Raw genomic sequence first — 17,589 nt, forward strand, 5'->3', positions numbered from 1 at the left:
GTAGGGCCTAAGGCGCATGCTCACTATCTGGCTGGAGCGAGCCTAGCTCATTGCGCCTGCGTCCTGGCGTCTTCCTAAGCAAAGGCAGGTGAATTAGCTTGTTGGCGTCCTTCCGCCGCCGTTGAGAAAGTTAAGGGCTTCGAATTAAACTAGCAACCGCTCACCTAGTCCTTCCACATTATTAATGGACATGCCGGTGCTAGGTAAGCAGATCTGGTAAGCAGGCCCACCTCCATGGAATTCCAAGTGGTGTATTGCTAGCCACATCCCTGATTCTAGTCTGTCTGCTCCCGGAGACCCGCTTTCCTAGATCCAGAAAAATCAGGGATCGATGGCGAGCCAAAGACACCCCCTGCCTCAAAGACCCAGCATTACGCAGGCTTGCACTGCAAGGGAAAAGTACGAGAAGCTGGAGGGGACAGCATTACTGTGGTTACAAAGTGGGCGAGTGTCACTCACTCTGTCTGGGTCAGAGTACAGTTGGGGCGGGAAGGACGGTCAGTCATCAGAAAGTCAACCTGTGACTTCAGAAGACCACAGGCTAAAGGGAAGGCTGGCGGAGAGCCGAGGGACGCCACCAGGGACAGCCTGGATGCAGAAGTAAGAAACAACACGCAAAGACCACCGTATTTTCCTCCAACCTCACACTTCGCAGTTCGCTTCGTTAAACTTCAGCATACGCAACCACCTGTTTTCGTATCTCAGGCCCCTAGTAAAAAGTTTCGAATCCTAAACCTTCGAGTTGACTGACCAAGGTGGTAAAGGGCCGGAAACTGGAAAGGCGACTTTGCCTTCTCTAAGTGTGATTTTTAACTTTTTGTTTCTTTTGATTCATTTTTGTCCAAGCTGTCCACCCACGGCGATCCTCCTGCATCAGCCTCCCACGTGCTAGGATTACAAGCCAGCCTTGAGTCTTGATTCTTCACAGGATTAAATGGTCAGTAACCTCCTGGACTATTAACTGAGCAATGGGATGTGTGTGAGGATACCATAACGGCATTAATTAGCTTCCAAGTAGGAGAAAATGCATCAAATAATTTAGGATTTGTCTACCCATAGAGTTGTTTTCTCTCTACTGCTCTTGAAGGTGCTGCCTGTGTCCCATGCACAATGCAGCCTATGTGAGTTGTGCACGTTGCATAATATCTTTGGAATTCAGTGGGCAGTTGTTTGGCTCAGACTTTGGGATTCTATGGTCAATGCTTAAAATTCTGTAGTGGTATATCCCTGTACAGAAGTCCTTTATCCTCAGAGAACACATCCTGTTTTGTAAGAAACAGAGCTCTCACCTCAAAGTGGCTGAGAGAGAGTGTATGCCGGAGCCAAACATGAGTGGCTGTGGCCCAAGAACAAACAGATTCAGGTGTCCCCAAATCCCATGTTCCAATGTAGCATCAGTTTTAATTGTGAGGGAGCACAATAAAGGAACCACCTAAATGGCCGTTCAAGGACTAATGGGGAAGGTTTTTAATCGTAGATAGAAAGAAAATATGCAGAGGCACAGAGAAAAAGAAGAAAATGTCCAGAGCACAGAGGAAAAGAAGCAGACTGGGTATGGCCAGGGCTGTCTGCAGAAGAAGGGATATGTGTGAGAGATGGGGGACAGAGGAGACTGGGAAATGTTGCTGTTTTGTAGAGTACTGGCAAGTTTGGAGGAGGAGGAACAGTCCTGGACACCCTAGGGTAGAGAAGAAAGAAAGTGAGAAGGGCCAGGACTGGAGGCCAGCATGGGCTTTGATATGCAACCACGGGAGAGCTGTGTGTTTCTTCTGCCAGAGGCAAGGAAATGACAAGTCCTCTCGGACCCATATTTAACCTCCAAGAACCCTGCCGTCCTGCCTGAGGCATGCCAAGACTGAACAGAGCAAAGAGCACCAGAAACCAACAGACTTTTCAGATACCCTGGAAGGTACCTCAGCAGGCAGATTACAGGAAAGCAATGGGAACAAGCTGCCGAAGACCTGGTGCCATCAGGACAGACCCTCGGCATTTGGGTCAGAGGCCGGGGATCTGTTCGTACACATCAAAGGATTTACTGAACAGTCGCAAGGCTGTGGTCTCATACAGGGGAGGGGAGGTTTTTGGGTAAAGGTTACCCAAAGTCACTGGGCTCTGAACCTCCAACCTCTCCACGTCACTGAACCTCAATTAGCCTGTATAGTCTCCAAGCCTTTCCAGGGATTTCCCTTCAAAGTCCCAAGATCCCCAGTAGATGCAGGAAGAGCAGTCATTACTAAACACTCTAGAATCCATGTTTTGTTTTGCTGAACTAGGTGTGGTGGGAGGGGAAGGGAAGGAAAAGACGGGAGAGAGAATGAATAAAAGAAGTAGACAAAAACAAACGGATGAGACCTTGAGCATTTGGCTGAACAGATTGTGGATTCATTTTTATTTACACTTATTTAAGGGAGAACATGAAGGTGTCAGAGGACAACTCGAAGCCTTGTTTTCTTCCTGGGGATTGAACTCGGGCTGCTGATGAGTGCCTTTACCCTCTAAGCCACCACATCAGCCTGAGCTATAGATTCTCAGGACCGCACTGGCAGCTGAGGAAAAAGCGAGAAGTTAATAACCACTGATTACACTCACCTTCTTAAAAATTGTCCTCAGAGGCAGGGTGTTCTTTAAATAGTGTGTCTTTTCTCTTCCCATGATCTCCTAGTCCTCAACCGAACCTTGGATCTCCAGAAATGTTAAAAACAAGTAGGGGGTGGGGGTGGGATGGAAAGATGGCTCAGCGGTTAAGAGCACTGGCTTGGTCTTCCAAAGGTCCTGAGTTCAATTCCCAGCAACCACATGGTGTCTCACAACCGATCTATAATGGGATCTGGTGCCCTCTCCTGGCCAGACATAGTATGCATAATAAATCAATCTTTAGGGGCTGGGGATTTAGCTCAGTGGTAGAGCGCTTACCTAGGAAGCGCAAGGCCCTGGGTTCGGTCCCCAGCTCCGAAAAAAAGAACCAAAAAAAAAATAAATAAATAAATAAATCAATCTTTAAAAGGTAGGGAGAACATGTGCTTTTCAGAAAAACTGTAACAGAATGAAACTGAGAAACCCACACATCCTCATCAGTGTTTTTCTTCTTCTTTTTTTTTTTTTTTTTTTTTTTGGTTCTTTTTTTCGGAGCTGGAGACCAAACCCAGGGCCTTGTGCTTCCTAGGCAAGCGCTCTATCACTGAGCTAAATCCCCAACCCCATCAGTGTTTTTCATTCTGAAAGGAAAAGTCAGAGACCACAGGACCCAAAGCAACTGGCAGAAGAAGAGAGCCCGGATTGTTAAATATTGAGCACATACAAGAGCGGCCCCCTTACCTCACAGGAACACTTAGAAAAGAACAATGTTGCTGTCCAGATCTTACCATTTTAAAGAGAAACAATGCTGGTAGTCAAGTTCTTGGAGGTAAACCTATCTTTGTTATCTCAAAGCATAGACCTGCCAGGAAGATCAGTTTAAATATTAGCCAAAAGGTGAGAGGAGATGTTTAATTTGTTCCCCTGCCCCAGTTCTTTAAATCAAGACTATTGTCACACCAATAAGTTCGCCTTAACAGTTAGTAATCCATTAGATGGAAAACTTCAAACTGACCTACTTAAATTATGTTCAATTAGGGGTTGGGGAAATAGCTCAGTGGTAGAGTGCTTGCCTAGCTCCGAAAAAAAGAAAGGAAAAAAAATTATGTTCAATTAGAAAGGAAGATCTATAATTCATATCTATAGTAACTATAATATCTATAATATATCTACATATCATATTTATATCTATAATAACTCAGTTTAAAATACCTACACAGAGATGAAATCTTTTCCTACACCCCACCCGACCTGCTAAGTTCAACACAAGCACTTAACTACTTCTATAAACTTAAATAAACCTGAGTTTTAGGGAAGCCCCAAAGCTTCTGAAAAGCTTTCTTGAACCAGGAGCTCTGGTCCCTACCCCAAGTTTTGGCGTATACCCCAAAGGCAGGATGCCCTGTGGCTTGTTCTCACTTCTGAAGTTTGCCATAGGAAAGGTTTCAAGTCACACACACACACAGTGCTATCATGCCACACCTTCGAGATGAACAGAACTCATGAGGAGTAATTTCTCTGGACTTGGGAAATGGGTCAGTCAGCAAAGTGTTTGCCGTACAAGAATGGGATGAGAAACCGAGTCTGAGCCTCAAGCCATCTTTAAAAACCAAAGCCCAGGCAGCACTAAAGGGACATGGGTTCTGGGGCTCAACTCAGGTTCCCATGCTCTTCAGGCAGACAACAATTTTCGAGTGGAGCCAACTCCCTAACAAAAAAAGGGCCGCACAGCCATCAAATTATTCAAAGTCACATAAGTGTTTTTTAAAGTTATGTTCCTTACAGAAAGGTTCTAAATGGAGCAAAGAGTTTACAGCTTCAATAAAACCAAAATATTGACATTAGCAAAATGCCACTTATTAATCAAATATAAATTTTTCTGGACTTTTTTGTTGTTGTTTAAGATTTATTTAGTATATGTAAGTACACTGTTGCCGTCTTCAGACACACCAGAAGAGGGCATCGGATCTCATTACAGATGGTTGTGAGCCACTGTGCGGTAGCTCAGATTTGAACTCAGGACCTCTGGAAGAGCAGTTGGTGCTCTTAACCACTGAGCCATCTCTCCAGCCCAAATGTGTAGCCCAGGCTGGCCTCAAACTCGTGATCCTCCTGCCTCTGCCTCCTTCAGCAAATCCTACTGGTGTGCACCACTACAACCAGTTGGACTTATTTTTAAAATAAATATTACCAAATGAAGACTTGGGAGACAGAGATTATGGTGAAGGCCTGCTAGCTCAGACAAGCAGAGAAAGCACCCAGCTGACCCTCCTTCTCTACCAACAGGTCCCAGAAGGGAAAAACTCCTCTCTACACTGTCTTAAATACCCTTAGATTCAAAGATCCTTTCTCCTCCCTGGGTTTTCCTATGTTCACTCCCTGTCAACTGATTGCTCTGCCTCTTGACCAATCATTGACCTTATTTAACTCTTGTTTACAGAAAGCTCTTGGGTTAAAGGTGAGTGCTAGGGCTGAACCACACCACAACAAGAAACAGGTTTTTTTTCCAGTTCACAAACTAGGAGTTCACAACATGATCAAATACCCTGCAACATGGACTTCCTCAGATTCCTTAGTAATGTTCTTGTCTCCTGTTCCAAGATCCAACCCAGAATGCCATGGTTCTGTAAGGAGTCTGTCTCTTTTATCTACATCAATCTTTAGCATGTCCTCAGCTTCCAACCCAGCATGGACTCCTCTGAAAGATATCAGGAAGTCATTTTGTAGGACACCCTTGATGTAGCTTTTCCTGGCGTTTTAATCAGAGTTTGCAAATGTAAATGTCGCTTTTATTTCCTCAGATGAAGGGATGAAACGAGAGCCATACCCAAGCTCTACAAATATGTGGTGGCTTGCCCTGAGCCCAGGGCATTTCTATCTAACTCTCCCTAAGCCTACACCTGGAAGCTTCTTGCCTCCATGCAGTCTAATCTTCTGCGAGCCTGGACCTTGAAGGCTTCAGCTTCCAGCCTTCATCTGTTGACCCAGGTCTAGGATGTTGCAGCCTCCAAGACTTACTGCCAAATATCTCACTCTAGTTCCTTCCGAGCACTGGCTGGCAGGTTCAGTTGAGCTGTTCTGACCCAGCTAGTCAGCTGTCTTCTCTCAGCTCCTGACTGAATTGCTCTGCTTGGAAAACCTGCCTCTGAACTCCACAAAACCGACCTGCTTTGAACACAACTTCTCTGTTCTGAGTTGAACTGATCTTGAAAGACCCCAGCTTAGCAGCAATAACGCCATTTTGCAAGGCTATATTTAAGATGACTGGTTCAGGGAAAGGTTAGAACACTGAGTACACAGCGGCTGTCAAACAAGATGTGTTTGGTTGAAGGCCTGGCAACAGGAGGACTGCCGTTGAGCACCTGACAATGAGAAAAGCCCCAGGAGAGGTCCCACACCCTGGTGGGGGGCCGAGTCAGTCGTTATGTTCCAAGAAGGTAGCTAAGAAACTTGCCCCCGGGCTGAACCCTTGGGGGGGCCGAGTCAGCCGTTATGTTTCAGAAAGGTAGCTAGGAAACTTGCCCCCGGGCTAAACCCTTGCCATATTAGAATCCACCAATTATATCCCTGTAACCATGCATCTGCTTCTGTATGCTTGCTTCTGCTCCCCAAAATCCTATAAAAGCCCATCCTTGGTTCCGTGGGGCGCGCCAGTCCCCCGAGTGACTGAAGCGCCCGCAGGTGCCTGTGCCTGTGTATCCCGACAATAAACCAAATCCTCTTGCTGATTGCATCCTGTGGTGTCTCGGTCTGGTCTTTGGAGTTGGAGGGTCTCCATCCCGAGGGAAAGTTCTCCCTGAGAGCTTTTCATTTGGTGCGTTGGCCGGGAAAGGAGATCCTCCACCCAGGGACCACCGACCACCCACTGGGAGGTAAGCCGGCCGGCGTCTGTCTGTCTGTCTGATTTTGTCTCGTTCTGTCTTATTCTGTCTGTTCTGTGAGCGCTCAGCCAGGTTCTGTGAGCGCTCAGCCAGGTCTGTTCTGTGAGCGCTCAGCCAGGTCTATTCTGTGAGTGCTCAGCCAGGTCTGTTCTGTGAGTGCTCAGCCAGGTTCTGTGAGCGCTCAGCCAGGTCTGTTCTGTGAGCGCTCAGCCAGGTTGTTTGGAATTTGGGCGGGACGAAGAAGGAGCTGACGAGCTCGGACTTCTCGCCCCGCAGCCCTGGAAGACGTTCCAAGGGTGTTGGGGCCCGACTTTTCGGGGCCCAATCTGGGAGAGGAGAAAGATCCGGACTAACGGCACTCTGTCTGTATTTTTGGCTTTCAGAGGGCCCCGGACCTTTGCCACCTCCATCTGACTTTTTGCTTTCAGTTTGGTACCAAAGCCGTGCAGCACGCCTGTCTGTTGTTTGTTTGACTGTTGGTGTTGTTTGTTTTCTCTGTGTTCTAATCTTCCTTAGAACTAACATGGGACAGTCCCTAACAACGCCCCTAAGTCTCACTCTTGATCATTAGAAAGACGTCCACGACCGGGCACACAACCAGTCCGTCGAGGTTAAAAAAAAAAAAAAGGAAAAGGGCAGACTCTCTACACATCCGAGTGGCCCACTTTCGGAGCAGGATGGCCAGTGAATGACACATTTAACAGGTTAAAGATCGGGTCGTCCACGGACATCCTGACCAGGTTTCTTATATTATCACTTGAGAGAGTCTCGCCTTAATCCCCCCCCCCCCGGGCGGAACCCTTCGTGGACCCGAATTGGCCTCCCCTCAACCCCCAGCCTGTCCCCTCGGCCCTGCCCGGTCTGCCGGCCACGTCTTAAGAAACCTGTCCTCCCGGCAGACCCAAACTCCCCTCTCATAAATCTTCTCTCTGACAGGCCCGGCTGAAACGGAGGAGGCAGAGCCGCCGGCCAGATCAGTTGCCGGGCCACAGTCTGATAAGGGTTTCTCCCCTGTCGCAGGGAGATTGCGCAATAAGCGCGAGGTGATGCCAGATTCAACCTCCCAGGCTTTCCCACTTAGACAGGGAACCGGTGGCCAGACCCAATACTGGCCGTTTTCAGCAGCTGACATTTACAATTGGAAACAACACAACCCTTCTTTCTCCAAAGATCCGGTGGCACTCACCGACCTAATAGAATCTGTTTTACTTACCCACCAGCCTACTTGGGATGACTGCCAACAGCTCTTACAGGCCCTCTTAACCTCAGAAAAAAAACTAAGAGTGTTCCTAGAGGCCAGAAAGCATGTTCTGGGAGATGATGGGCGTCCCACCCAGCTGCCTAAAAAAATTGATGCTACATTCCCACTTAAGAGACCAAACTGGGATTTTAATACAGCTGAAGGTAAGGGACACCTACGCCTTTATCGCCAGTTGCTTCTAGCGGGTCTCCGAGGGGCTATACGATGCCCTACTAATTTGGCTCAGGTAAAACAGGTATTACAGGAAGCAGGGGAAACTCCCTCCGCCTTTCTAGAGAGACTTAAGGAGGCCTACCGTATGTACACTCCCTATGACCCAGATGACCCAGGACAAATGACGAGTGTCTCTATGTCCTTCATCTGGCAGGCTGCTCCAGATATCAGGACTAAGTTACAGAGGTTAGAAAATTTACAGGGCTATACATTACAGGATTTACTTAAAAAAGCTAAAAAGATTTTTAATAAGAGAGAGAATTGAGTTGAATCTTGGCCGCCGTAGTTCAGGGCCAAGAAAGGAAGGGAGATAGGGGGGAGCTCGAAAGGGGCTAAAGCTGGATAAAGATCAATGTGCCTATTACAAAGAGAAAGGACACTGGGCCAGAGAGTGCCCCAAGAAGCCTGGCGGACCCCGAAAGCCTCGACCACGAACCTCCCTCTTGGCTCTAGATAAAGATTAGGGAGGTCAGGGCCAGGAGCCCCCCCTGAGCCCAGGGTAACGCTTAAAGTTGGGGGACAGCCGGTTACTTTCCTGGTAGACACAGGAGCCCAGCATTCAGTCCTCACCCAAGCTTCAGGACAACTCAGCGACCGGACGGCCTGGGTACAAAGAGCTACTGGTGAGAAACAATACCGATGGACTACGGACCTCCGGGTTCAGCTGGCTACCGGTAAGGTGACCCATTCCTTCTTACATGTTCCAGACTGCCTGTACCCTCTGCTGGGCCGTGACCTGCTCACCAAACTGAAAGCACAAATTCATTTTGAGGAAAGAGGGGCCCAAATAACTGGCCCCCACGGAACTCCCCTTCAAGTTCTATGAATATAGACTATATGAACTGGGACAGGACAAGCCACAATCCCTAGAAATAGACACTTGGGTCACGAATTTTCCACTGGCTTGGACAGAGACTGGTGGGTTGGGGTTGGCGCTCCAACAGCCCCCCTTAATTATACAGTTAAAGGCCACTACAACTCCAGTCTCCATAAAACAATACCCCCTGTCACATGAAGCTTATCAAGGTATAAGGCCTCACATTACGAGGCTTCTAGATCAAGGCATCCTAATCCCCTGCCGGTCGCCTTAGAATACGCCTCTTCTGCCTGTTAAGAAACCCGGCACTGGAGATTATAGGCCAGTACAAGACTTGAGAAAGGTCAACAAGAGGATAAAAGATATTCATCTGACTGTTCCAAACCCTTACAATTTGCTCAATAACTGTTCATCGATGAGAAACAGGGGTATGCTAAAGGGGTCCTAACACAAAGGTTGGGACCCTGGAAACGCCCTGTGGCCTACCTGTCTAAGAAATTGGACCCTGTGGCCTCTGGCTGGCCACCGTGCCTAAGGATGGTGGCTGCTATTGCTGTCCTGATCAAGGACACTAGAAAATTGACTTTGGGACAGCCACTCACCATCCTAGCACCCCACACAGTGGAGGCCTTGGTAAAGCAGCCCCCAGACCGCTGGCTCTCTAATTCTCGCACCAAGCCTTGTTACTGGATGCAGAACGGGTTCAGTTTGGGCCCGTAGTCGCCCTCAATCCTGCCACCTTGCTTCCTCTACCAGAGGAGGCAGAACAGCATGACTGCCTACAAATCCTCACAGAAGTACATGGAACCAGGCCGGACCTATCGGACCAGCCTCTTCAGAATGCTGACCACACATGGTACACGGATGACAACAGCTTCTTGACAGAGGGAGAGCGAAAGGCTAGAGCTGCGGTCACTACGGAGGACAAAGTGATTTGGGCGAAAGCCCTGCCTGCTGGTACCTCCGCACAACGGGCTGAACTCATCGCCTTGACTCAGGCGTTCAAGATGACAAAAGGTAAGAGGCTAAATATATATACAGACAGCCGTTATGCCTTTGCCACGGCACACATCCACGGGGAGATCTACCGGAGGCGGGAGCTGCTCACATCTAAGGGTAAAGATATTAAAAATAAGGCTAAAATTCTGGCCCTCTTAGAAGCCCTATTCTTGCCCAAAAGACTGAGTATTATACATTGTCCAGGACACCAAAAAGGACACAACCCAGAGACACAAAGAAACCGGCTGGCCGATGCCACGGCATGAAAAGCGGCCATGAGCAAACAAATCTTGCCCTTAAATAGCCCAGACCAACCCACGCCCCCACCAGTGGGACAAACCAGTTGGGTTTATGCCCATGAGGACATAGAGCTCCTAGAAAAAATGGGGGCCATCTACCACCCTCAACTAAAACAGTGGGTCTACAAAGGACTTTTGAATTGATCTCCTTTTTACATAAATTAACCCATTTAGGGTTTAAGAATATGAAAACCTTACTAGATCGAGAAGAGATAAATCTGTGTTTTTTTTTTTTTTTTTAATTGGGACAAAGCGATACAAAAGGTGACTGAGAGTTACAAAGCGTGCGCTCAGGTTAACCTGGGAAGGACCATGATTGGACAAGGAGTTCGTCCTAGGGGACACCGTCCCGACATCCATTGGGAAATTGATTTTACTGAAATTAAACCAGGTATATATGGATACAAGTATCTCCTAGTGTTTGTAGACACCTTCTCAGGATGGGTCGAAGCCTTCCCCACAAAACACGAGACTACAAAAATGGTCACCAAAAAGCTCCTCGAAGAAATCTTTCCCAGGTATGACATGCCTCAAGCGTTGGGGTCGGACAACGGGCCCGCTTTCGTCTCCCAAGTAAGTCAGTTGGTGGCCAAATTGCTGGGGATTGATTAGAAATTACATTGTGCCTATAGACCCCAGAGTTCAGGTCAGGTAGAACGCATGAATAGAACAATTAAGGAGACTTTATCCAAACTTACGCTTACAACTGGCTCAAAGGATTGGGTGGCCCTCCTTCCCCTAGTTCTATATCGGGCCCGAAATACCCCGGGCCCCCATGGTCTAACTCCTTTTAAAATAATATATAGAACACCACCCCCATTTGTCCATTTCTTTGATTCAAACATTGCTGATTTTGCTGACAGCCCTTCTCTGAGGGCCCATTTACAGGCCCTACAGATTGTGCAGAGAGACGTCTAGAGACCTTTGGCCACTGCTTACCAGGACAAGCTTGAGCATCCGGTGGTGTCACACCCGTTCCAGATTAGAGACACCGTGTGGGTGCACAGACACCAGACCAAGAATCTCGAGCCACGGTGAAAAGGACCCTACACCGTCCTCCTGACTACCCCGACCGCCCTAAAGGTAGACGGAGTCTCGGCTTAGATCCACACACCACACGTCAAGGCAGTCTGGTCTGAGGAATTGACTAATCACAACACTACACCCCAGACATGGAGAGTTCAGCGCATTCCAAACCCCTTAAAGTTAAAACTCCTACGTGGCTCCTCCTAGCCCTTTTGTGGCCTAGAGTCAGTGGGGAAATAAGCCCCCACCAGACAGAAATTTCTTGACCAAGTCGAGTGAAAGATTTCACTCAAAGTTAACAAAAAAAATGGGGGAATGAAAGACCCCAGCTTAGCAGCAATAACGCCATTTTGCAAGGCTATATTTAAGATGACTGGTTCAGGGAAAGGTTAGAACACTGAGTACACAGCGGCTGCCAAACAAGATGTGTTTGGTTGAAGGCCTGGCAACAGGAGGACTGCCGTTGAGCACCTGACAATGAGAAAAGCCCCAGGAGAGGTCCCACACCCTGGTGGGGGGCCGAGTCAGTCGTTATGTTCCAAGAAGGTAGCTAAGAAACTTGCCCCCGGGCTGAACCCTTGGGGGGGCCGAGTCAGCCGTTATGTTTCAGAAAGGTAGCTAGGAAACTTGCCCCCGGGCTAAACCCTTGCCATATTAGAATCCACCAATTATATCCCTGTAACCATGCATCTGCTTCTGTATGCTTGCTTCTGCTCCCCAAAATCCTATAAAAGCCCATCCTTGGTTCCGTGGGGCGCGCCAGTCCCCCGAGTGACTGAAGCGCCCGCAGGTGCCTGTGCCTGTGTATCCCGACAATAAACCAAATCCTCTTGCTGATTGCATCCTGTGGTGTCTCGGTCTGGTCTTTGGAGTTGGAGGGTCTCCATCCCGAGGGAAAGTTCTCCCTGAGAGCTTTTCAATCTCAACTGCACTAAACTGAACTGCCCAGACTGAATTAAATTCAGTTGACTCTCTCTCCCTCACTGCTTTTTTTTTTCTTTTTTTTCGGAGCTGGGGACCGAACCCAGGGCCTTGCTCTTGCTAGGCAAGCGCTCTACCACTGAACTAAATCCCCAACCCCCCTCATTGCTTTTTTAAGTAGCCTCTCTTTCCTGTCTGTTCTGTGAGAGTTGGGCATATCCTATCTCTGACTCATTCTATCAAATCTTTTTCTGATTCAACACTTTGTCTGCCCCTCAATTAGACATCATTGTTTAGGATTAAAGGTGTGTACCAAAGGCCTGTCTGTATTCCAGCCAGAGGAATCAAAGGTGTGTACTAAGGGCATGTCTGTATTCTAGCTGGATCATATCTTTGGATGTGATCCCTTACCAGAGCAACCATGTTGCTGGAATAAAAGTCATGTGCAAGAATTACTGGGGCCATGGACCTAACAAGAGCACCACAGAGGTGATATATCCCTCAGTGCACATATTAAGTGACAGATGCGTCATCATTGCTTGTCCGTGACTTGAGATGCAGGACCTGGAGTTTTCCTGTGATTGTTTTACTCTGTGTAATTGGTGTTCAGATTAGTAATTAACAATTTGGAGATTCTGGTTAAACTAGGCAAATGTTTCTCCTCAAACTTTTAGCACCTAATTTGACATCCATCAATTTTTCACTTGTCCACCAAAGTCTTGCCATCGAATAATTGTGATGAATTGTACGAGTGGCAGATTTTCTATTTCTTCCCATCCTATAATTGTGTGAGGAAGAGCCACATTTGGCTAATGTGTTTATTTAGCCAACTAATGGACTCACCTGCAACCACTTTGGCATGCCCTTTACTACTAACACTACAAACTTTCCAAACTTTTATATTTTTATTCTTTAAAATTATTTAATTTTAATGGTTACTTTTAGGGGCCTTGTCTGCTAATTACAGTATCTGTATCATCTCAGAATTGGCTTTGTTCGACTTCACTTTCTGCAGATGGAATGAATGCCTTGCTCTTTTGAAGCCTTTGTGTAGGTAGAGTGGTCGTTTTGCTGTATGTGGCAGGCAGCTTTGAGCTTCAGCTTGGCATGAGCTAGCGTCAAGCCTGACTGAAGGCTCCCTAAGGTCAAGCTGTGAGAGCCTGTGGGGAATCCTTCTGGTTGCCTTTCTGAACCCGAGTTAGAAGATTCACTCTGAATGCAGACGATACCGTTTCATAGGCTGGACCCCAAACCACATAAGAGTGAAGCAGGCCAGCTGAGCAGAAGCAGACAGCATGGTTGTGTTTGTTCCTCTCCACTCTTGACATGATATAACTTAGGCTCTGAGTCCTTCTGCCTTGGCTCCCCCCAGGGATAAATGGAAACCTGGAATTATAAACTGAATAAACCCTTTCTCCCCTAAGTTGATTTGGTCAGTGCAGTAGTTTGACTAGAAATGCCCCCATAGATTCATGTGTTTGATTGCTTGGCCATAGGGAGTGGTGCCATTAGGAGGTGTGGCAATATTTTTTGTCATGGTGGAGGTGAGGCTCTGAATGTGCCAGTGTGACACACACAGTCTACTCCTGCTGTCTGCAGATCAAGAAGTAGAACTCTCATCTCCTTCTCCAGCACCACGTCTGCCTGCACTCTGCTTCCTGCCATGATGACAATGGACTGAACCTCTGAACCTGTAAGCCAGCCCCAATTAAACGTTGGACTTATAAGAGTTGCCTTGTCTCTTCACAGCAATACAATCCTAACTAAGACAGTCAGGGTGTTCATCACAGCAACAAAATTAAAGAAAGACATCGCATTGTATGTGATATGTGGAGACCAGAGTGTGTCACTGTCCTTCAACTGTTGATTTTTGCCTGCTGTCACCTCTCATTTTGATTCTCTGTTTCAGTGAAGGATTTGATGAATCTTACATTTTAAACTATGGGATGAGGGGCTATTCCGGGAGCCTGGAATGTTGCTAAGCAAGTACCACTGAGCTAGGTACACCCTCAGCCCTTGACAAGGTAAACATCATGGGGCTAACTATGGCCTTCCACCCTCTAAGATTCCCTACTCAACACCCATTTCAATATTCTCCTACCCCAACCTCTGCCCCCTGACTACTAAAACCTATTGAAGTTTTGTTTTCTGCTGTGGGATGTCCCCAGGACAGGCATAAATACAAATACAATAATATATACAATATATAAAATACACACACACACACACACAATTCCCAGTTGAGTTGGCCGATTTTATTTTTTTAACTGTGGAATAAGTACTAAACCTAGAGCCTGGACTATTGCTAAGCAAGTATCTATGTACATGAGTATATGTATGTTATACATATAAGTAAATGTATATGTGTGTATATGTATGTGCACATACATGTATACTACAATAAATACAAACCCCACCTGTGCTATTCCTTCTCTCGGTGCTGACCTGCCTTTTGTTCTTGTGTCTCTCTGTCCCTCTCCAGAGCCTCTGAATTCCTGCTTTACTATATCTTATCCATATTGTGCAGCTGTTACCTGGAGACCCATTAGCAGGATATGTGCCTCTCTACAATTATGTAGCTGGGTGGTGGTGGTACACACTGTTAGTCCCAGCTTTCAGGAGGCAAAGGTAGTGAGAGAGAGCTCTCAGTTCCAGGACACCCTGGCCTACATGAGTGAGTTCCAGGAATGCCAGGGCTACACAGAGAAACACTATCTTTAAATATATATATATACATACATACATATATATATATATGCACACACACACACAAAGGAGGCATGTCACCACTACACACACACACACACACACACACACACACACAGAGAGAGAGAGAGAGAGATTGAGAGAGAGAGAGCAGACAGACAGACACAGGAGGCCTGTCACCACCACCACCACCACCCCTCCACACAAACACACACCAACTTTCATTTAGCACCAGTTCTCAAAACTCTGTAGACTGCCAGTGTAAAGCAGGCTGGGAGGGGGTGGGGTGATCTCTGGGTTTAGACTGCTTCCTCGTGGATCTACAGCCATCCACACCATGGAGAGGGAGGTGGCAGTGCTGTGGGTGTTTACCTGGGTGTTTACCTGGCTCTTGACTGTGCAGTTTGCCTCTGGTTCCCCAGGAGGCCAGCCCCTGCCGTCAGTGCCGCCGAAGAATGTAAGTGTGTCAAACCCTTGAGACCTTGTCCGGGAACTTACACAACGTCTCGATGGGGTTGTTTTCTCAATGCTGAGAAGGAAACAAACCCAAGGTCTTGTAGATGTTCTGCAAGTGCTCTGCCACTGAGTCACATCCTGGGTCAATAAGACCTCTTAGTGGTTGTATCAATTACTCAAAGCCAAAGCAAGTCACAAGGACAGCTCCTATCCAAGGGCCCCCCTGTTGAAAAGAATCCAAATGCTCACCACTGTGGGAGAATGAATTACACAGTGTCCCTGTAGCACTAGGTAGGGATAAGACACAGTGATCTCTTGGTGTACATGTTGACAGAGGAAGCTAGAGATCTAAGGTGCTGGGCTGTGTTTTGTGATCACAAACATAGGTGTTATGTGGAGTTCCTGAGTAACCATCTCCCTTATGCTAATGAGGTGATAATTGGAGACTTGGGAGTTGTCAGAGGATCCTGTCATGTTTATAAGAGAACTGGAACTCTTAGCCCACACTTCAGTCTCTGGGGAGGGAAGGATAGACCTCACCTGGAGATGGAGAGCAGTCACCAGGACCAAATGATTTCATCCTTCACCTCTGTGCACTAAAACCCTGAGACCCTATACAAGGAGCTTGGAGTAGCCACGGGGTGCAGGGTATGCTGGTGAGAATGGGGGTGTGTGCCTGGAGAAGGCCAGGAAGCTCCCTACCTCCACCTAACACATCCGAGCAGAGGGATGTGACAAGTAAACGACTTGTCTTCCTTGGCTTCTAGTCACATGCTTTTAGCAACAGCTTCGGTGATCACACAACTAAGCAACGCCCTCCCATGGCCTTGTTCCAGATGACTCCTTCGCCATGTGCTAACAGTTACCTACGTTGTTCAGAATTTGGAGGCCGCTCTTGTCTGTCTTCAGTGAGCACTGACACACCGATCCCCAGCTTGTTCCTGTGCATGATGTCAGAGAGCCCAAAATTACCCATAAAGCATATTAATGTCACCGTGTTCTCTGAAAAGCCACGACACCTGATGACACATGCTCAGGCCACCCATCATTTTTTTTTCCTTCCCTCAGTTAAGTGTCCCTGCCCCCTATCCTCAGGATTGCAGAGCTGAGGCTTCCGGGTCCTTACTCTTTGCCTCACAAAGACTCTGCTATAAAAACCATTTCCGAAGACTGGCACTCTCTGTGTTGTGCAAATCAGGCCTGGTTTGGTAGCAAACAACTTCTGCCTCACTATACCCGAGTTGTCTCCTTTTAGGATACACTAGGAATCCAGTGAGGAACTGCTCTCTCCTGTATCCTGGAACTGTTCCAGCACATGGCCCAACCAGAGGAGGGGCTTGTGGAATCCTCCGTGTCCAGCCAGTAATGTCAGAATTGAGGCGACAACATGGAGTCTAGGATTAACAGCTGCCTTGGGGAGAGGCATGCGATTCTGTGATTCTGTGGGACTGTGCCCATAACCCCAGGGGTCTGCCAACTTTGGGCAGTTGATCTCAGAAGTGAGCTCAGTCATAAGCCAGTGAGCTGCCTCTTTGGAAATCCTTCCCTTCTAGTCCACTGAGGACCTCAAAGAGCTCCCAGCAGAACAGCTGCCATGGTATAGCAGGCTGGTCAGACCTGGCAGGGCTCAAGCTGACTGAGGTGGACCTGTTGATACCCAGCAGTGGGGATCTGAGTCAACACTTAAAACACAAGAAGGAAGGAAGGAAAGACCCAGGATCAGTGAGTAGCTCCCAGAGGGAAAATCCCACGGCACCTCACAGATAACCTGCTCTGTCCAGGATTCTTCTTATTCTAGGCGTGGTATCAAGGGACTGAGGGAATGACTGAGTGACGTAGGAGAGACACCATGGAAGCCTGGATTCCTCCTTACACCCCATGTCAGCCAAGAGCTGTGCAGATCCCTGTGCTCAGTCCCGTGGACTGACACCGCTGGGCACCCAGCTGGTTCCAAGCTTGGGTAAAAGCTGGGGGCCACATTCAACCAAGTAGTGGGATTTGGGGTCCTAGTTAACTGCTTGTGCACATGACAGAGTACAGGGCCTCCCTTCGGAATCCAAGCCAGAGGTCTACTGGTTGCTTAATAATCCCAAGAACTGCCTCAGAGTCAGTCAAGGCCGCTGGCAGGCTTTCCTTGAGGTTTCATTAACCATTTATCAGAGGCGAAAGGGTGGCTCTGTGTAGCACTGCTAGTCACTCTCTGCTCTGCCGTCTGATTTCTTGCCCGGCTCCCCATCTTCCCACGGAGAGCTAAGCTAGAGCTGAATAGGACGCTGTGTCTCTAGCAGCCAGCTCTCCTTGCTTTGGAGTTTTCCCAGGAAAAGACAGGAACCAGAGGCCCTACAGGGGGACAGCCCCCTGACCTTCCAGCCAAGCAGCTCTGATAAGTAGGCAGGCCGCATGCCTGGAGACCCACAGACAAGCCCGGGTGATTCC

General features: G+C 47.8%; 3 long non-coding RNA genes across 4 annotated transcripts; all 3 read left to right on the top strand.

Annotated features, from left to right (window-relative positions):
- Positions 1-60: 60 nt before the first annotated feature.
- On the top strand, positions 61-2,342 carry LOC148002518 (uncharacterized). 2 transcript variants are annotated; one of them, XR_015633275.1, is made up of 3 exons: positions 61-203; positions 847-937; positions 1,637-2,342. It is a non-coding gene; the product is annotated as an uncharacterized LOC148002518 (long non-coding RNA). The 2 variants fall into 2 exon arrangements; XR_015633276.1 differs by having other exon boundaries at positions 1,777-2,342.
- A 3,872-nt stretch (positions 2,343-6,214) lies between these two features.
- On the top strand, positions 6,215-8,189 carry LOC148002519 (uncharacterized). Its single transcript, XR_015633274.1, has 3 exons — positions 6,215-6,506; positions 6,624-7,111; positions 7,196-8,189. It is a non-coding gene; the product is annotated as an uncharacterized LOC148002519 (long non-coding RNA).
- Positions 8,190-9,629: 1,440 nt separating this feature from the next.
- Positions 9,630-10,508, top strand: LOC148002520 (uncharacterized). Its single transcript, XR_015633277.1, has 2 exons — positions 9,630-9,763; positions 10,436-10,508. It is a non-coding gene; the product is annotated as an uncharacterized LOC148002520 (long non-coding RNA).
- Positions 10,509-17,589: the final 7,081 nt, after the last annotated feature.

This window comes from Rattus norvegicus, chromosome 11, assembly GCF_021556685.1.
Source record: "Rattus norvegicus strain SHRSP/BbbUtx chromosome 11, alternate assembly SHRSP_T2T, whole genome shotgun sequence".
Classification (NCBI taxonomy): domain Eukaryota; kingdom Metazoa; phylum Chordata; class Mammalia; order Rodentia; family Muridae; genus Rattus; species Rattus norvegicus.